General features: G+C 50.5%; 1 protein-coding gene across 4 annotated transcripts in view; it reads left to right on the top strand.

Annotated features, from left to right (window-relative positions):
* The first annotated feature begins 2,505 nt into the window (after window positions 1–2,505).
* Window positions 2,506–20,999, top strand: part of LOC137385097 (macrophage-capping protein-like) — a 69,731-nt gene continuing 51,237 nt past the window's right edge. Inside the window, exon 1 of one of the 4 annotated variants that reach the window (XM_068059859.1) lies at window positions 2,506–2,835. The gene's annotated coding sequence lies outside the window, so the exon portion shown is untranslated. Of the gene's footprint in view, window positions 2,836–3,697; window positions 3,721–13,942; window positions 14,045–14,790; window positions 14,887–20,999 lie in introns of those variants that run through there. The other 3 variants (XM_068059862.1, XM_068059861.1, XM_068059860.1) reach the window with 3 other exon arrangements.

Below are 20,999 nucleotides of genomic sequence, written 5' to 3' on the forward strand. Positions count from 1 at the left end.
CACTGTCAGAGGGTCTGTACTGAGAGAGTGAAGCACTGTTGGAGGTCAGTACTGAGAGAGTGCTGCACTGTCAGAGGGTCTGTACTGAGAGAGTGCAGCACTGTTGGAGGTCAGTACTGAGGGGGTGCAGCACTGTCAGAGGGTCTGTACTGAGAGAGTGAAGCACTGTTGGAGGTCAGTACTGAGAGAGTGCTGCACTGACAGAGGGTCTGTACTGAGAGAGTGAAGCACTGTTGGAGGTCAGTACTGAGAGAGTGCTGCACTGTCAGAGGGTCTGTACTGAGAGAGTGAAGCACTGTTGGAGGTCAGTACTGAGAGAGTGTTGCACTGTCGGAGGGTCAGTACTGAGAGAGTGCAGCACTGCCAGAGAGTCTGTACTGAGAGAGTGAAGCACTGTTGGAGGTCAGTACTGAGAGAGTGCAGCACTGTCGGAGGGTCAGTACTGAGAGAGTGCAGCACTGTCAAAGGGTCTGTACTGAGAGAGTGTTGCACTGTCAGAGGGTCAGTACTGAGAGAGTGAAGCACTGTTGGAGGTCAGTACTGAGAGAGTGCAGCACTGTCGGAGGGTCAGTACTGAGAGAGTGCAGCACTGTCAGAGGGTCTGTACTGAGAGAGTGTTGCACTGTCAGAGGGTCAGTACTGAGAGAGTGAAGCACTGTCGGAGGGTCAGTACTGAGAGAGTGCAGCACTGTCAGAGGGTCAGTACTGAGAGAGTGCAGCACTGTCAGAGGGTCTGTACTGAGAGAGTGTTGCACTGTCAGAGGGTCAGTGATGAGGGAGTGAAGCACTGTTGGAGGTCAGTACTGAGAGAGTGCAGCACTGTCAGAGGGTCAGTACTGAGAGAGTGCTGCACTGTCGGAGGGTCAGTGATGAGGGAGTGCAGCACTGTTGGAGGTCAGTATTGAGGGGGTGCAGCACTGTCAGAGGGTCTGTACTGAGAGAGTGAAGCACTGTTGGAGGTCAGTACTGAGAGAGTGCTGCACTGTCAGAGGGTCTGTACTGAGAGAGTGAAGCACTGTTGGAGGTCAGTACTAAGAGAGTGCTGCACTGTCAGAGGGTCTGTACTGAGAGAGTGAAGCACTGTTGGAGGTCAGTACTGAGAGAGTGTTGCACTGTCGGAGGGTCAGTACTGAGAGAGTGCAGCACTGCCAGAGAGTCTGTACTGAGGGAGTGAAGCACTGTTGGAGGTCAGTACTGAGAGAGTGCAGCACTGTCGGAGGGTCAGTACTGAGAGAGTGCAGCACTGTCAGAGGGTCTGTACTGAGAGAGTGTTGCACTGTCAGAGGGTCAGTACTGAGAGAGTGAAGCACTGTTGGAGGTCAGTACTGAGAGAGTGCAGCACTGTCGGAGGGTCAGTACTGAGAGAGTGCAGCACTGTCAGAGGGTCAGTACTGAGAGAGTGCAGCACTGTCAGAGGGTCAGTACTGAGAGAGTGCAGCACTGTCGGAGGGTCAGTACTGAAAGAGTGCAGCACTGTCAGAGGGTCAGTACTGAGAGAGTGTTGCACTTTCGGAGGGTCAGTGATGAGGGAGTGAAGCACTGTTGGAGGTCAGTACTGAGAGAGCGCTGCACTGTCAGCGGGTCAGTACTGAGAGAGTGCAGCACTGTCGGAGGGTCAGTACTGAGAGAGTGCAGCACTGTCAGAGGGTCTGTACTGAGAGAGTGAAGCACTGTTGGAGGTCAGTACTGAGAGAGTGCAGCACTGTCAGAGGGTCAGTCCTGAGGGAGTGAAGCACTGTCGGATGGTCAGTGATGAGGGAGTGCTGCACTGTCGGAGGGTCAGTGATGAGGGAGCGCAGCACTGTTGGAGGTCAGTACTGAGAGAGCGCTGCACTGTCGGAGGGTCAGTGATGAGGGAGTGCAGCACTGTTGGAGGTCAGTACTGAGGGGGTGCAGCACTGTTCCATATGCTGTCTTTCAGTTAAAACCTTAAACTGAGGCCCCTGTCTTCCTTCTCAGGTAGATGTCAAAGACCCCACGGCCACTATTAGATGCAGAGCAGGTGAGTTCTCTCTGGTGTCCGGGCTCCAATATTTACCCCTCAGTCAACATCACAAAAACAGATAGTCTGGTTATTGTCACATTGCTGTTTGTGGGATCTTGCTGTGCGAAAGTCATTTCCGACATTACAACAGCGACTGCACTGGAAAAAGCTCATCTTTGGCTGTGACGTGCTTGGACGTGTGCTGAGGGGTGTGATTGTTGCTGCACGAGCAGGAGTCTTTCTAGTATCTCCTTTCGTGTCCCGCCATCGAATGTTTTCTCAATGATGCCACCTGGTGTTTTCTGCTGTGTGGAAGGTGCTGTGTAAATGAACGATCGTTGTTGTTAGGGGGCTGTATTCAGACTCTGGGAACGTTCATTGTGATTCCACTTTCCTGGAGCGGTTCCAGCCTCTGGGAATTTCACCCTCCCTATCTCCTTTGGCTTGCAGCAAGGAATGAGGCTGAACTCCATTCAGGAGACTTTGTACTCCAGCTCCCTGGAGATTAAGTGCGAGGGTAGACAGGATGCCCTCACAAGAGGTCCCTCTACACTTCTTAAAAAAAAAACAAAGCGCGCAGCCTGTGAGACCTCCCATGTCAGCCGAGGTGATTCACAGATTGAGCAGGAAACACCCAGATAGCTGAGTAACCGCAGGTTTTGGGAGGCACTGAGAGAGACAGAGCGAGAGGCAGACAGAGTGAGACAGGCAGACATAGAGGTAGAGAAGGAGAGACGGAGAGAGAGAGAAGAGAAAAGAAGAGAGAGAGAGACACACACACAGACAGAGCAGCAGCAAGCCGAAGGGACCAGGAGCTCACGGCCCTGAAGAAAATATTAAACGTTGCTAAAGTAAGTGAAAGCTCTGACTGATTTTTTTTAATGCTCTTAGTCTCAGCTTTGCATGCAGTCTCTTTGCAACAGTCTGCTCTCTCCAGCATTCCTGTCCTGTATGAAATGCGTATGTGTGCCTGTCAGTGCCTGTGTGCAGTTCGCGTCCGAGTCTGTTCCACAGGGTGTATCTGCCTGTCTGCAAGCTCTGTGTGCGCGGCTGTGTGGGGCTCTGGATTTGGGAGCCTAAAGTTATCGGGCAACACAAGACTCGGAAATGTGGTGAACAGTGAAGCAAGGAGGTGGCTTGCATCCGCACTCGGCATTTCACAAGCTCAGCATGTCCCAAAGCACTTTACAGCCAATGAAGTCCTTCTTGGAAGCGTAGTCCCTGTTGTAATGCAGGAGGTGCGGCACAGCAAGATCCCACGAAGCAGCAATTGCGCAAGTGAGCCAGCTCGTCTGTTTTCGCAATGTTAGGGGTGAGCAATAAATATTGGCCAGGACACCCGGGGCGAACACCGCCCCCCCCCCCCCCCACCTGCTCTGCTTCGAAATAGCAGCCGTGGGATCTTTGACGTTCACCTTTTATGAAAGCGGCTCTGTTTTGCCAAAAATATATATTTTTTAAAAATGGAATTTATCGTTAAGCTAAATAAACGTTTTAACATCAAAGGGGACAGTGAGGGTTGAATAGGCAACAGTGTTACTGTTTGTCACCTGACTCAGGCTGGGCTTAGGGCAGAAGCCAGGGCAACAGGGGCAGAAAATTGACCACTCTCCTTTGATTGGTCAAGCTTAGTAGCAGGCACAGAACATCTGGGTGGGCCTGCAGGAGCTCGAAGGTTGGACTGTGCGCCGGTTTGGAGCAACATATTTCATCTGTTGTTTACTTCAGAAAAAGGAGTAAGTTATCTACCCAAGCTTTTTTAGTTTGTAACGGAGCTCTGATCTAAAAATCCTTTTGATTTTTCCGGTTAACCGTTTTATGTATAGGAATATATATGCATATATATATATATGTGTGTGTTTGTGTGTGTGTGTGTGTGTGTGTGTGTGCGTGTGTGCGTGTGTGAGTGTGTGTGTGTGTGTGTGTGCGTGTGTGCGTGTGTGAGTGTGAAGGAACTAAGGTTAAAAAAACTCTCTAAAAATTGGTTAAGGTAGAAAAGAGGACCTTTTTCAAAAAGTTACTGTTGGATTCTTTATAATTTTGATCTATATGCTATTTTACTTTATTATTAGTTCAGACTTGTTTTACAATAAACTGTTAATTTTGTTGTTCAGTAAATTAACCTGGTTAGTGTGTTCGATTCTGGGGGGAAAAAAATAGTATATCTGATGGACTGTTTCAGCAATTGGGAACATTTTAAAAGAATATGTTGTGCCCTGTGGAGAAGTGGGACTGAATTAACAGTGCACGCCATCCCGCCTCAGTCGTAGCACACCTGAGAGGGCAGACGGGGTTAATGTTTCACCCTGATAGACGGCACCTCCGACAGAGGAGCAGTCCTTCAGGACTGCACTGGAAGTGTTACTCTGGGTGAGAGGAGGATATTGACACACCTCAGGAGGGCTCAGACACATTGTTGAACTGGGAACACACGATGCAGATGAAATTTAATGCACAGATGCGATGGATTTTGCTGGGAAGAATGAGGGGAGGCAGTCTAAAGTAAATGGTACAATTTCAAAGTGGGTGCAGGAACAGAGAGGTCTGGGTGTCTATGCACACGATTCTCGGAAGGTGTGACCAGCTCAGGAGGCTGTGAATAAGGCCTGCAGCATCCCTGGATTTATTAACAGATGAACAGTGTACAAAGCAAGGAAGTTACGCTAAACCCTTTATAAAAATACCGGTTACACCCTAGCTGTCGTATTGCGTCCAATTCTGGGCACCACACTTTACAGAGGATGTCGAGGCCTCGGAGAGGGAGCAGAGGAGATTGACCTGAATGGTCCCAGGGATGAGAGAGTTCAGTTAATGTGGAGAGACTGGAGAAGCTGGGATTGTTCTCCTTAGAGCGGAGAAGGTTAAGAGGAGATTTAATCGAGGCGTTCAGAATCAGGAAGGGTTTTGATGGAGTAAATAAGGAGAAACTGTTTCCAGTGGCAGGAGGGTCGGTAACCAGAGGGACACAGATTTAAGACAATCGACAGAGGGACCAGAGGGGGAGATGAGGAGAAATGTTTTTACACAGTGAGTTGTTGGGATCTGGAATGTGCTGCCCTGAAAGGACGGTGGAAGCAGATTCAAGAGGACGTTTCAAAAAGGGGAATTGGAGAAATACTTTAAGGGGAGAGATTTGCAGAGTTACGGGGAAAGGACAGAGGGGAATCGATTTAACTCGATATAATATTTCAGATAGAAAGCAAAGGCTTGCAATTTGACACGATTAATCCTGACTGTTACTCTCTGTACAATGGGGGTACATCCGTCATGTATTCCTGAGCTCCAGGCGTTCTGCTCCAAGGGGTTCACCCAGTTCCAATCCATGTAATGCAAGATGTGTAAACATCATCGACCGAACAAGCTGACCAACACTGCCTCAAGGGACAGCAAGCTGCGAGTTTAAAATTCTCATCCTTATTTTCAAACACGTCCACGGCCTCTCCCCTCCCTATCTCTGTAACCTCCTCCAGCCCCTGCACCCCTGGCTATCTCTGTAACCTCCTCCAGCCCGACCACCCTCAGAGATATCCATACCCCTCCATTGCTGGCCCATGCCACTCCTCTGCTTTCCATCGCTCCTCCACTGGGGGCCCTGCCTTCAGCTGCCTGGGGCCCGAAGCTCTGGAATTCCCTCCCGAAACCTCTCCACCTCTCTCTCTCTCTCCGCCTCTCTCTCTCTCTCTCTCTCCTTCATTAAGATGCTCTTTAAAAAGCTCCCTTTTTGGCAAAGCTTTTGTTCGCCTGTCCCAGTATCTCCTGATGTGCCTCGGGGACAGATTTTCTTAATCGCTCCTGTCAAGCACCTTGGGATGTTTCACTGTGTTAAAGTCGCTATCAACATTCATGTTGTTGTTGTATCTGATAATACTTCACAATTAGAATAATCCAGAAGAGGACAGATTAAAAACAGGGGCTGAAACGCATTGTCCACACAAAGCTATTCACTGAGTTTGACGATGTAAATATGTCAATGCTTCAAACATGTGAAGAATAAACCTCACTTCCAGTACTGAGGGAGTGCTGCACTGTCAGAGGGTCAGTACTGAGGGAGTGCTGCACTGTCAGAGGGTCAGTACTGAGGGAGTGCTGCACTGTCGGAGGGTCAGGACTGAGGGAGTGCTGCACTGTCGGAGGGTCAGTACTGAGGGAGTGCTGCACTGTCGGAGCGTCAGTACTGAGGGAGTGCTGCACTGTCAGAGCGTCAGTACTGAGGGAGTGCTGCACTGTTGGAAGGTCAGTACAGAGGGAGTGCTGCACTGTCAGAGGGTCAGTACTGAGGGAGTGCTGCACTGTCGGAGAGTCAGTACTGAGGGAGTGCTGCACTGTCAGAGAGTCAGTACTGAGGGAGTGCTGCACTGTCGGAGGGTCAGTATTGAGGGAGTGCTGCACTGTCAGAGGGGCAGTACTGAGGGAGTGCTGCACCGTCGGAAGGTCAGTACTGAGGGAGTGCTGCACTGTCGGAGAGTCAGTACTGAGGGAGTGCTGCACTGTCGGAGAGTCAGTACTGAGGGAGTGCTGCACTGTCAGAGGGGCAGTACTGAGGGAGTGCTGCACTGTCGGAAGGTCAGTACTGAGGGAATGCTGCACTGTCAGAGGGGCAGTACTGAGGGAGTGCTGCAATGTTGGAGGGGCAGTACTGAGGGAGTGCTGTACTGTCGGAGGGTCAGTACTGAGGGAGTGCTGCACTGTCGGAGGGTCAGGACTGAGGGAGTGCTGCACTGTTGGAAGGTCAGTACTGAGGGAGTGCTGCACTGTGAGAGGGTCAGTACTGAGGGAGTGCTGCACTGTCGGAGGGTCAGTACTGAGGGAGTGCTGCACTGTCAGAGGGGCAGTACTGAGGGAGTGCTGCAATGTTGGATGTGCTGTATTTCAGATGAGACCTTAAGCACAGTCTCTGTCAGCCCTCTCCCATGTATGTAAAGGATCCCATGGCCAGATTTGGAAGTAGAGGAGGGGGCAGTTCTCCCCCGTGTCCTGTGGCCACTGTCTGTTGCTCAAGCACCATCGCTAAAAAAAAAATCTGCCATCTCTGTTACACAAGGAGTGAGCTCAAGGTGTTGTGCAATAATTCTCTTCATCTGACACTGAGTCACAGGCAGGAGCAGAATGTGAGCAATTGTCTCAGTGTGTGGTCACTATCCCACGACAGCCATCCTCGAACCCGCACCGTGGGCAAAATTCACACCCTCTCTGGCTTTTTCCCAATTATCTTATATCTGTGTCCCTCTGCTTACCGACCCTCCTGTCACTGGAAACAGTTTCTCCTTATTTACTCCATCAAAACCCTTCCTGATTTTGAACGCCTCAATTAAGTCTCCTCTTAACCTTCTCTGCTCTAAGGAGAACAATCCCAGCGTCTCCAGTCTCCCCACATTAACTGAACTCCCTCGTCCCTGGGATCATTCTGGTCAATCATCCTGTTAAACTGAAATCGCCGCTGAATGGTTTGGTTCTAATGTTCAGGCTTTGCCCCCTTGTTCTGGACTCGGCCCCGCCCCACCACCAGAGATATTAGGGTCGATAGAGAGACACTATTTAACCCTTTAACCCCTGGTATCATTCTAGTCAATCTGCACTGTCCCCTCTCTTCGGCTGATAAATATTCCTTGGGGGTCAGCGCCAAGAACGGAACGCAGTAATGGGAAGACAAAAAAGGGGTGTGAATTTTGCCCACGGTGCGGGTTCGAGGATGGCTGTCGTGGGATAGTGACCACACACTGAGACAATTGCTCACATCATTCTGCTCCTGCCTGTGACTCAGTGTCAGATGAAGAGAATTATTACACAACACCTTGAGCTCACTCCTTGTGTAACGGAGATGGCAGATTTTTTTTTTAGCGATGGTGCTTGAGCAACAGACAGTGGCCACAGGACACGGGGGAGAACTGCCCCCTCCTCTGCTTCCAAATCTGGCCATGGGATCCTTTACATACATGGGAGAGGGCAGATAGAGATTGTGATGAAAGTCTCATCTGAAATACAGCACATCCAACATTGCAGCGCTCCCTCAGTACTGCCCCTCCGATAGTGCAGCACTCCCTCAGTACTGACCCTCTGACAGTGCAGCACTCCCTCAGTACTGACCCTCTGACAGTGCAGCACTCCCTCAGTACTGCCCCTCCGATAGTGCAGCACTCCCTCAGTACTGACCCTCTGACAGTGCAGCACTCCCTCAGTACTGACCCTCTGACAGTGCAGCACTCCCTCAGTACTGACCTTCTGACAGTGCAGCACTCCCTCAGTACTGACCCTCTGACAGTGCAGCACTCCCTCAGTACTGCCCCTCCGATAGTGCAGCACTCCCTCAGTACTGACCCTCTGACAGTGCAGCACTCCCTCAGTACTGACTCTCTGACAGTGCAGCACTCCCTCAGTACTGCCCCTCCGATAGTGCAGCACTCACTCAGTACTGAACCTCCGACAGTGCACTGCTCCCTCAGGACTGACCCTCCGACAGTGCAACACTCCCTCAGGACTGACCCTCCGACAGTGCAGCACTCCCTCCGTACTGACCCTCCGACTGTGCAGCACTCCCTCAGTACTGACCCTCTGACAGTGCAGCACTCCCTCAGTACTGACCCTCTGACAGTGCAGCTCTCTCTCAGTACTGACCCTCTGACAGTGCAGCTCTCTCTCAGTACTGACCCTCTGACAGTGCAGCACTCCCTCCTTACTGACCCTCCGACAGTGCAGCTCTCTCTCAGTACTGACCCTCTGACAGTGCAGCACTCCCTCCGTACTGACCCTCTGACAGTGCAGCACTCCCTCCTTACTGACCCTCCGACAGTGCAGCTCTCTCTCAGTACTGACCCTCCGACAGTGCAGCACTCCCTCAGTACTGACCCTCTGACAGTGCAGCACTCTCTCAGTACTGACCCTCTGACAGTGCAGCACTCCCTCAGTACTGACCCTCTGACAGTGCAGTGCTCCCTCAGTCCTGACCCTCTGACAGTGCAGCACTCTCTCAGTACTGACCCTCCGACAGTGCAGCACTCCCTCAGTACTGACCCTCCGACAGTGCAGCACTCCCTCAGTACTGACCCTCTGACAGTGCAGCTCTCTCTCAGTACTGACCCTCTGACAGTGCAGCACTCCCTCCGTACTGACCCTCTGACAGTGCAGCACTCCCTCCTTACTGACCCTCCGACAGTGCAGCTCTCTCTCAGTACTGACCCTCCGACAGTGCAGCACTCCCTCAGTACTGACCCTCTGACAGTGCAGCACTCTCTCAGTACTGACCCTCTGACAGTGCAGCACTCCCTCAGTACTGACCCTCTGACAGTGCAGCACTCCCTCAGTCCTGACCCTCTGACAGTGCAGCACTCTCTCAGTACTGACCCTCCGACAGTGCAGCACTCCCTCAGTACTGACCCTCCGACAGTGCAGCACTCCCTCAGTACTGACCCTCCGACAGTGCAGCACTCCCTCCTTACTGACCCTCCGACAGTGCAGCTCTCTCTCAGTCCTGACCCTCCGACAGTGCAGCACTCCCTCAGTACTGACCCTCTGACAGTGCAGCACTCTCTCAGTACCGACCCTCTGACAGTGCAGCACTCCCTCAGTACTGACCCTCTGACAGTGCAGCACTCCCTCAGTCCTGACCCTCTGACAGTGCAGCACTCTCTCAGTACTGACCCTCCGACAGTGCAGCACTCCCTCAGTACTGACCCTCCGACAGTGCAGCACTCCCTCAGTACTGACCGTCTGACAGTGCAGCTCTCTCTCAGTACTGACCCTCTGACAGTGCAGCACTCCCTCCTTACTGACCCTCCGACAGTGCAGCTCTCTCTCAGTACTGACCCTCTGACAGTGCAGCACTCCCTCCTTACTGACCCTCCGACAGTGCAGCTCTCTCTCAGTACTGACCCTCTGACAGTGCAGCACTCCCTCCGTACTGACCCTCTGACAGTGCAGCACTCCCTCCTTACTGACCCTCCGACAGTGCAGCTCTCTCTCAGTACTGACCCTCTGACAGTGCAGCACTCCCTCAGTACTGACCCTCTGACAGTGCAGCACTCCCTCAGTACTGACCCTCCGACAGTGCAGCACTCTCTCAGTACTGACCCTCTGACAGTGCAGCACTCCCTCAATACAGACCGTCCGACAGTGCAGCACTCCCTCAGTACTGACCCTCCGACAGTGCAGCACTCCCTCAGTACTGACCCTCTGACAGTGCAGCACTCCCTCAGTACAGACCGTCCGACAGTGCAGCTCTCCCTCAGTACTGACTCTCCGACAGTGCAGCTCTCTCTCAGTACTGACCCTCTGACAGTGCAGCACTCCCTCAGTACTGACCCTCTGACAGTGCAGCACTCCCTCAGTACTGGAAGTGAGGTTTATTCTTCACATGTTTGAAGCATTGACATATTTGCATCGTCAAACTCAGTGAATAGCTTTGTGTGGACAATGCGTTTCAGCCCCTGTTTTTAATCTGTCCTCTTCTGGATTATTCTAATTGTGAAGTATTATCAGATACAACAACAACATGAATGTTGATAGCAACTTTAACACAGTGAAACATCCCAAGGTGCTTGACAGGAGCGATTAAGAAAATCTGTCCCCGAGGCACATCAGGAGATACTGGGACAGGCGAACAAAAGCTTTGTCAAAAAGGGAGCTTTTTAAAGAGCATCTTAATGAAGGAGAGAGAGAGAGAGAGAGAGAGAGAGGTGGAGAGGTTTCGGGAGGGAATTCCAGAGCTTAGGGCCCCAGGCAGCTGAAGGCAGGGCCCGCAGTGGAGGAGCGATGGAAAGCAGAGTATGGTCAAGAGGCCAGAATTGGAGGAGTTTAAAGTGATAAGGAGGGTTGTAGGGGCTGGAAGCAGTTACAGAGATAGTGAAGGTTGCAGGGGCTGGAAGAGGTTGCAGAGATAGGGAGGATGGTAGGGCTGGCAGAGTTTACAGAGATAGGGAGGGTTGTCGGGCTGGCGGAGGTTGCAGAGATCAGGTGGATTGTAGGGGCTGGAAGAGGTTGCAGAGATAGGGAGGATGGTCGGGCTGGCAGAGTTTACAGAGATAGGGAGGGTTGTCGGGCTGGCGGAGTTTACAGAGATCAGGTGGATTGTAGGGGCTGGAGGAGGTTACAGAGATAGGGAGTGTTTTAGGGACTGGATGAGGTTACAGAGATAGGAGGGTTGTTGGGGCTGGAGGAGGTTACAGAGATCGGGAGCATTGTAGAGGCTGGAGGAGTTTACAGAGAGAAGGTTGCTTGTCGGGGCTAGAGGAGATTACAGAGATAAGGAGGGTTGTAGGTGCTGGAGGAGGTTACAGAGATAGGGAGGGTTGTCGGAGCTGGAGGAGTTTACAGAGATAGGGAGGGTTGTAGGGACTGGAGGAGGTGGCAGAGATAGGGAGGGTTGTAGGGACTGGAGGAGGTTACAGATATAGGGAGGGTTGTAGGGACTGGAGGAGGTTACAGAGATAGGGAGGGTTGCAGGGACTGGAGGAGGTTACAGAGATAGGGAGGGTTGTAGGGACTGGAGGAGGTTACAGAGATAGGGAGGGTTGTAGGGACTGGAGGAGGTTACAGAGATACGGAGGGATGTCGGGGCTCGAGGGGGTTACAGAGATAGGGAGGGTTGTAGGGACTGGAGGAGGTTACAGAGATAGGGAGGGTTGTAGGGACTGGAGGAGGTTACAGAGATAGGGAGGGTTGCAGGGACTGGAGGAGGTTACAGAGATAGGGAGGGTTGTAGGGACTGGAGGATGTTACAGAGATAGGGAGGGTTGTCGGAGCTGGAGGAGTTTACAGAGATAGGGAGGGTTGTAGGTGCTGGAGGAGGTTACAGAGATAGGGAGGGTTGCAGGGACTGGAGGAGGTGGCAGAGATAGGGAGGGTTGTAGGGACTGGAGGAGGTTACAGATATAGGGAGGGTTGTAGGGACTGGAGGAGGTTACAGAGATAGGGAGGGTTGTCGGAGCTGGAGGAGTTTACAGAGATAGGGAGGGTTGTAGGTGCTGGAGGAGGTTACAGAGATAGGGAGGGTTGCAGGGACTGGAGGAGGTTACAGATATAGGGAGGGTTGTAGGGACTAGAGGAGGTTACAGAGATAGGGAGGGTTGTCGGGACTGGAGGAGGTTACAGAGATAGGGAGGGTTGTAGGGACTGGAGGAGGTTACAGAGATAGGGAGGGTTGTAGGGACTGGAGGAGGTTACAGAGATAGGGAGGGTTGTAGGGACTGGAGGAGGTTACAGAGATAGGGAGGGTTGTAGGGACTGGAGGAGGTTACAGAGATAGGGAGGGTTGTAGGGACTGGAGGAGGTTACAGAGATACGGAGGGATGTAGGGCCTCGAGGGGGTTAGAGAGATTGGGAAGCTTGTAGGGGCTGCAGGAAGTTATAGAGATGCGGAGGGTTGTAGGGCTGGAGGGATTTGAAGAGCAGGATGTTGATTTTGGAAGTTCAGCTGTTAACACTCTTGCCTCTGAGTCCCGAGGTTCTGGGTTCAAGTCCCATTCCGGGCTTCAGCACAAAAATCAAGGCTGACACTCTCATGCAGAACTGAGGGAGTGCTGCACTATCGGAGGGTCAGTACTGAGGGAGTGCTGCACTATCGGAGGGTCAGTACTGAGGGAGCGCTGCACTATCGGAGGGTCAGTACTGAGGGAGTGCTGCACTGTCGGAGGGTCAGTACTGAGGGAGCGCTGCACTATCGGAGGGTCAGTACTGAGGGAGTGCTGCACTGTCGGAGGGTCAGTACTGAGGGAGCGCTGCACTATCGGAGGGTCAGTACTGAGGGAGTGCTGCACTGTCAGAGGGTCAGTACTGAGGGAGTGCTGCACTGTCGGAAAGTCAATACTAAGTGGGTGCTGCACTGTCGGAAGATCAGTACTGAGGGAGTGCTGCACTATCGGAGGGTCAGTACTGAGGGAGTGCTGCACTGTCGGAGGGTCAGTACTGAGGGGGTGCTGCACTGTTGGAAGGTCAGTACTGAGGGAGTGCTGCACTATCGGAGGGTCAGTACTGAGGGGGTGCTGCACTGTTGGAAGGTCAGTACTGAGGGAGTACTGCACTGTCGGAGGGTCAATACTGAGGTAGTGCTGCAGTATCAGACGGTCAGTACTGAGGGAGTGCTGCAGTATCAGACGGTCAGTACTGAGGGAGTGCTGCACTGTCGCACGTTCTGTCCTTCACCTGTGGCATTAAACGTGGTCCCCATCTGCCTTCTCTGGTGGCTGTAAAAGGATCCCTCGACATTGTTTCGCAAAAGGACAGGGTTGGTGTCCTGGTTAATATTTATCCTTCAATCCGCCTCACAGAAACAGATTACCCGGTCATTATCGCATTGGTGGTTTGCGGGATCTTGCTGTGCGCAATTTGTCTGTTGCTTTTCCTGCATTTCAACAGTGACTACACTTCATTCAAAAGGACCTCATTGTCTTAAAGGGAGACATTTGGTGGTCTTGCAAAACGCTGTATCAATGCAAGCCCTCCTTTTCTTTTTGTTGTTTAACTGGGAGCCAGTGTCGGTCAGTGAGCACAGGGGCTGATAAGGGAATGGGACCCGGTGCGAGTTAGGACACGGGCAGCAGAGTTTTGGACGACCTGAAGTTTACGGAGAGTAGAATGTGGGGGAGCAGCCCGGAGCGTGATGGAATAGTCAAGCCTAAAGGTAACGAAGGCATGAATGAGGGTTTCAGCAGCAGACGAGCTGAGATCGGGGTGAAGGCGGGCGATGTTGCAGAGATTGTAATCGGCTGTCTTACTGATGGTGTGAATACGTGGTCTGCATTTTCTTCGTGTAAATATGGCTAAGTTTCTATATTTAAAACCACATCAATGGCTGTATCTCTATTTCCAGATACCAGTGGTCTGAAGTCTTGTGACCACAGTCTTTGTAAGATCGCACGATTTCTTGCAAAGTGACACGTGTTTGGCTCCTGGGCAAACCGTGGGTGGCCGTTCACACTTTCTTCATCTGCCAGTTCATTAGACATTGAGGCTGAATTAAACCCTCAAAGGTTCTCTGTTGTGAACCTGGTGAATGCTGCCCAGTGCAGTGTTACAGGAAATGGAAGACTTGGTCAGAGAAAGAGCACATTCTTCAACAGGAAGGACGCGGTAGGTGCAGTTAGGCTGGGGGAAAGGCAGAGCGAGTAAGACAGAGGCAGACAGAGAGGGGAGAGGGAGGGAAAGACAGAGACAGTGAGAGAGATAGGGAGAGACAGACAGAGAAAGAGACAGAAAGAGAGAGGTGGGAGAGAGGGAAAGACAGAGAGAGAGACAGACAGACAGAGGGGCGAGGGAGAGAAAGACAAAGAGAGAAAGGACAGAGAGAGAGATAGAAAGAGAGACAGAGAGGGAAAGACAGAGAGAGAGGTGAGAGAGAGGGAAAGACAGACAGGGAGAGAGAGAGAGAGAGAGAGAGAGAGAAAGACAGGGAGAGGAGCGAGAGGGCAAGACAGAGACAGAGATAGAGAGGCCGAGGTGAGACAGAGTGAAAGACAAATTGAGAGACAGAGAGAGAGGAGAGGGAGAGAGAAACAGAGCGAGAGTCAAAGGGGAGAGAAGGGGAAGAGAGAGACGAAGAGAGAGGAGAGAGAGAGAGAGAGAGGAAAAGAGAGTGAGAATCAGAGGCAGAGAAAGAGAGTGGCAGATTGAGAGAGTGAGCCGCAGAGAGAGGCAGAGGCAGAGAGAATGGAGACAGAGACAGAGAGAAGTGGAGGGAGCAAGACAGGGAGAGAGAGAGAGAGAGAGACAGAGACAGAGTGTGAGAGCGGTGCAGAGAGAGAGAGAGAGAGAGGTGTTCGTGCTGTTGCGGTTTGTTTCTGAGCTACTTTTGAGACTTTATTTCCTGTTTCACCCACTCTGCATTACTTGTGAACTGAAGGAATCTGTTAACTTCCTGCCTCTCTTCGCTGTATTCTTCCAGTGAGAATTAGACATTCATCTTGATTATAAATGTGAGTGAATCTTCTGCTTGTGAGAGTTTGAAAAGACTCAGCCACCCTCACGGTAATGGGAATGTCGGACTAAATACAGGTTAAAATATATCATTTTGAATCCAGTGTCCTCGGGGGTCAATATTTCACTCTTATTGCAAAGCCAAAGAGCAGATTGTCTGGTCACTATCACCTCGCCATTTGTGGGATCTTGCTGTGCACACACTGGCTGCAGTGCTTCCCTGCATTACAACACTTGGAAGAAGGCTTCCTTGGGCCCCCCCTGGGGGCCGTGACAGGCCCTGAAAGAGTTTTCACTGGAGAGTACAGTAGAGATTGAAGCAGGCAGGGCCTGGAACAGGGTGGCAGGTTGGAAATGCAGCTCAGGGTTGTGATGGGACACGGGGGGGCGGGAAGGAATAGCCTGGTTTGCACTGACACTGGCAACCGGGCACAAGGAAGGAGCTGCTTTTGGTGATGTGAGCAACCCGATTAAACTCTCGCAGCCCCAATACTGAGCTTCGGTAAATCAAAACTCAACAGAGAACACAAGAAATAGGGGCAGAAGTAGACCATTCGGCCCATCGAGCCTGTTCCACCATTCAATACAATCACGGCTGATCTTGGGCTTCAACTCCACTTTCATGCCCACTCCCCAAATCCCTTGATTCCCTGTGAGACCAAAATATCTATCTATCCCAGCCTTAAATGTATTCAGCGATGGAGCATCCACAACCCGCTGGGGTAGAGAATTCCAAAGATTCACAATCCTTTGAGTGAATTAATTTCTCCTCATCTCAGTCCTGAATGATTGGCCCCTTTATCCTGAGACTGTGTCCCCGTGTTCTACATTCCCTGACCAGTGGGAACAATCTCTCAGCTTCTACCCTATCCAGCCCTTTCAGAATCCTGTCTGTCTCAATTAGATCACCTCTCATTCTTCTAAACTCCAGAGAATATAGGCCCAATTTACTCAGCCTCTCATCATAGGACAACCCCCTCATCCCAGAGACCAATTTAATAAATCTTCACTGCACTGCCTCCAGTGCAAGTATATCCTTTCTTAAATGTGGAGTTACTGTGCACAGTTCTGGTCTCCATATCACATTGGGAGTTACTGTGCACAGTTCTGGTCTCCATATCACACTGGGAGTTACTGTGCACAGTTCTGGTCTCCATATCACACTGGGAGTTACTGTGTACAGTTCTGGTCTCCATATCACACTGGGAGTTACTGTGCACAGTTCTGGTCTCCATATCACACTGGGAGTTACTGTGTACAGTTCTGGTCTCCATATCACACTGGGAATTACTGTGCACAGTTCTGGTCTCCATATCACACTGGGAGTTACTGTGCACAGTTCTGGTCTTCATATCACACTGGGAGTTACTGTGCACAGTTCTAGTCTCCATATCACACTGGGAGTTACTGTGCACAGTTCTAGTCTCCATATCACACTGGGAGTTACTGTGTACAGTTCTGGTCTCCATATCACACTGGGAGTTACTGTGTACAGTTCTGGTCTCCATATCACACTGGGAGTTACTGTGCACAGTTCTGGTCTCCATATCACACTGGGAGTTACTGTGCATAGTTCTAGTCTCCATATCGCACTGGGAGTTACTGTGCACAGTTCTGGTCTTCATATCACACTGGGAGTTACTGTGCACAGTTCTGGTCTCCATATCACACTGGGAGTTACTGTGCACAGTTCTGGTCTTCATATCACACTGGGAGTTACTGTGCACAGTTCTGGTCTCCATATCACACTGGGAGTTACTGTGTACAGTTCTGGTCTCCATATCACACTGGGAGTTACTGTGCACAGTTCTGGTCTCCATATCACACTGGGAGTTACTGTGCACAGTTCTGGTCTCCATATCACACTGGGAGTTACTGTGCACAGTTCTGGTCTCCATATCACACTGGGAGTTACTGTGTACAGTTCTGGTCTCCATATCACACTGGGAATTACTGTGCACAGTTCTGGTCTCCATATCACACTGGGAGTTACTGTGCACAGTTCTGGTCTTCATATCGCACTGGGAGTTACTGTGCACATTTCTAGTCTCCATATCGCACTGGGAGTTACTGTGCACAGTTCTAGTCTCCATATCACACTGGGAGTTACTGTGTACAGTTCTGGTCTCCATATCACACTGGGAGTTACTGTGCACAGTTCTGGTCTTCATATCACACTGGGAGTTACTGTGCACAGTTCTGGTCTTCATATCACACTGGGAGTTACTGTGCACAGTTCTGGTCTCCATATCACACTGGGAGTTACTGTGTACAGTTCTGGTCTCCATATCACACTGGGAGTTACTGTGCACAGTTCTGGTCTCCATATCACACTGGGAGTTACTGTGCACAGTTCTGGTCTCCATATCATACTGGGAGTTACTGTGCACAGTTCTGGTCTCCATATCACACTGGGAGTTACTGTGTACAGTTCTGGTCTCCATATCACACTGGGAGTTACTGTGCACAGTTCTGGTCTTCATATCACACTGGGAGTTACTGTGCACAGTTCTGGTCTTCATATCACACTGGGAGTTACTGTGCACAGTTCTGGTCTCCATATCACACTGGGAGTTACTGTGTACAGTTCTGGTCTCCATATCACACTGGGAGTTACTGTGCACAGTTCTGGTCTCCATATCACACTGGGAGTTACTGTGTACAGTTCTGGTCTCCATATCACACTGGGAATTACTGTGCACAGTTCTGGTCTCCATATCACACTGGGAGTTACTGTGCACAGTTCTGGTCTTCATATCGCACTGGGAGTTACTGTGCACATTTCTAGTCTCCATATCGCACTGGGAGTTACTGTGCACAGTTCTAGTCTCCATATCACACTGGGAGTTACTGTGTACAGTTCTGGTCTCCATATCACACTGGGAGTTACTGTGCACGGTTCTGGTCTTCATATCACACTGGGAGTTACTGTGCACAGTTCTGGTCTTCATATCACACTGGGAGTTACTGTGCACAGTTCTGGTCTCCATATCACACTGGGAGTTACTGTGTACAGTTCTGGTCTCCATATCACACTGGGAATTACTGTGCACAGTTCTGGTCTCCATATCACACTGGGAGTTACTGTGCACAGTTCTGGTCTTCATATCGCACTGGGAGTTACTGTGCACATTTCTAGTCTCCATATCGCACTGGGAGTTACTGTGCACAGTTCTAGTCTCCATGTCACACTGGGAGTTACTGTGTACAGTTCTGGTCTCCATATCACACTGGGAGTTACTGTGCACAGTTCTGGTCTTCATATCACACTGGGAGTTACTGTGCACAGTTCTGGTCTTCATATCACACTGGGAGTTACTGTGCACAGTTCTGGTCTTCATATCACACTGGGAGTTACTGTGCACAGTTCTGGTCTTCATATCACACTGGGAGTTACTGTGCACAGTTCTGGTCTTCATATCACACTGGGAGTTACTGTGCACAGTTCCGGTTTCGATCTGATAGAAAAGATATAGAGACACTGGAGAAAGTTCAAAAAAGATTTACTTGATTGATATCAGAACTGGGAATTTATATATTTCAGGAAAGATTGAATAGGCTGGGCATCTTTTTTTAAAATTCATTCTTAGGATGTGGGTGTTGCTGGGCAGGCCAACTTTTATTGCCCATCCCTAATTGCCCTTGAGAAGGTGGTGGTGAGCTGCCTTCTTGAACCACTGCAGTCCTTTTGGGGTAGGTATACCCACAGTGCTGTTCGGAAGGGAGTTCCAGGATTTTGCCCCGACAGTGAAGGAACGGCGATATAGTTCCAAGTCAGGATGGTGTGTGACTTGGAGGGGAACTTGCAGGTGGTGGTATTCCCATGTATTTGCTGCCCTTGTCCTTCTAGTTGGTAGAGGTTGCGGGTTTGGAAGGTACTGTCTAAGGAGCCTTGGTGAGTTGCTGCAGTGCATCTTGTAGATGGTGCACACTGCTGCTACTGTGCGTCAGTGGTGGAGGGAGTGAATGTTTGTCGATGGGGTGCCAATCAAGGGGGCTGCTTTGTCCTGGATGGTGTCGAGCTTCTTGAGTGTTGTTGGAGCTGCACCCATCCAGGGAACAGAAGAGAAGGCTGAGGCGTGACTTTGACGGGGGTTTTTAAGACTGTAAAGGGTTTGATGGTGTAGATTTAGAGAACACATTTTCACTTGTCGGCGAGACCAGAGGTAAATGTAAGATAGTCATAAATCCATTGGGCAACTCAGAAGAAACCTCTTTTCCCGGAGAGTGGTGAGAATGTGGAACTCGCTACCACAGGGAGTGGTTGAGGTGAATAGTGTCGATGGATTTAAGGGGAAGCTGGGTAAACACATGAAGGAGGGAGGAATAGAAGGAGATGGTGATGGGGGGGGGTGCGATGAAGAGGGGGTGGGAGGAGGCTGCTCGTGTGGAGCAGCAATATCAGCGTGGAGCTGATGGGCTGAATGGCCTGTTTCTGTGTGTTTAACTCAGTGTAACATAGTGTAACACTCTGTGAACTGAACATACCCAGTATTGATGGACTGAATCCATTGTGAGGCTACCCTAGCTGACTGTGGAACCCATGAATTATCAGCGGCCTCCCTCCAGTCCGGGCAGAAACTTGGCACATGGTGTTCAATGTGGGAAAGTGTGAGGTCATCCACTTTGGTAGGAGGAATAAAAAGGCTGATTATTATTTAGATGGACACTATGTGGGCGGCACAGTGGCGCAGTGGTTAGCATCGCAGCCTCACAGCTCCAGCGACCCGGGTTCAATTCTGGGTACTGCCTGTGTGGTGTTTGCAAGTTCTCCCTGTGTCTGCGTGGGTTTCCTCCGGGTGCTCCGGTTTCCTCCCACATGCCAAAGACTTGCAGGTTGATAGGTTAATTGGCCTTTATAAATTGCCCCTAGTATAGGTAGGTGGTAGGGAAATATAAGGACAGGTGGGGATGTGGTAGTAATGTGGAATTAGTGTAGGATTAGTATAAAACGGGTGGTTGATGGTCGGCACAGACTCGGTGGGCCGAAGGGCCTGTTTCAGTGCTGTATCTCTAAACTAAAACTAAGACTACAAAATGCTGCAGCACAGAGGGATCTGGGTGTTCTTGTGCATGAAACACAAAAAGTTAGCATGCAGGTGCAGCAAGTAATTTGGAAGGCAAATGGAATTTTGGTCTTTATTGCTGGGGGGGGGTTAGAGTTTAGAAATAGGGAAGTCTTGTTACAACTGTACAGGGTGTTGGTGAGGCCACACCTGGAGTACTGCGTACAGTTTTGTACCCGTATTTAAGGAAGGATATACTAGCACTGGAGGAAGTTCAGAAAAGGTTCACTAGGCTGATTCCTGGGATGAAGGGGTTGTCTTATCAAGAACGGCTAAACAGGTTAGGCCTTTATTCATTGGAGTTTAGAAGAATGAGAGGTGATCTTATAGAAACATATAAGATTTTAAGGGGGCTCGACAGGGTAGATGTTGAGAAGAAGTTTCCACTAGTGGGGGAATCTCGAACTAGGGGACATAATTACAGAATAAGGGGGCACACATTGAAAACTGAGATGTGAAGGAATTTCTTCTGTCACAGGGTGGTGAATCTCTGGAATTCTCTGCCTCAGAGAGTTGTGGAGGCTAGGTCACTAAATGTATTTAAGGAGGAGGTAGATAGATTTTTGAAATCTCGGGGAGTCATGGGTTCGGCGGAGCAGGCCCGAAAGAGGAGTTGAGGCCTGGGACAGATCCGCCATGATCTTATTGAATGGTGGGGCAGGATTGAGGGGCTGAATGGCCTACTCCTGCTCCTATTTCTCATGTTCGTATGCTCTTGTGTTACTAACCTCCTCACTATTTACCACATTTCTGAGTTTTGTATCATCAGCAACCATTGAAATGAAGCCCTGTATACCCAAGTTCAGATCATTTATATATATATATATCAAAACAACAGCAGTCCTAACATTGACCGCTGGGGAATGTCACTGTAGACTTCCCTCCAGTCTGAGGGACATGCATTCAGCACTCATTTCTGCTTTCTGTCTCGTGGCCATTTTTCTATCCTTGCTGCCATTATTCCTTTAATTGAATGGGTTTCAATTTGGTGAATGAATGCAGGTGTTACTGTTCTCCCTCACTGTGTGACGACTGAGTTTGTACTT

Source organism: Heterodontus francisci, chromosome 28, assembly GCF_036365525.1.
Source record: "Heterodontus francisci isolate sHetFra1 chromosome 28, sHetFra1.hap1, whole genome shotgun sequence".
Taxonomy (NCBI): Eukaryota; Metazoa; Chordata; class Chondrichthyes; order Heterodontiformes; family Heterodontidae; genus Heterodontus; species Heterodontus francisci.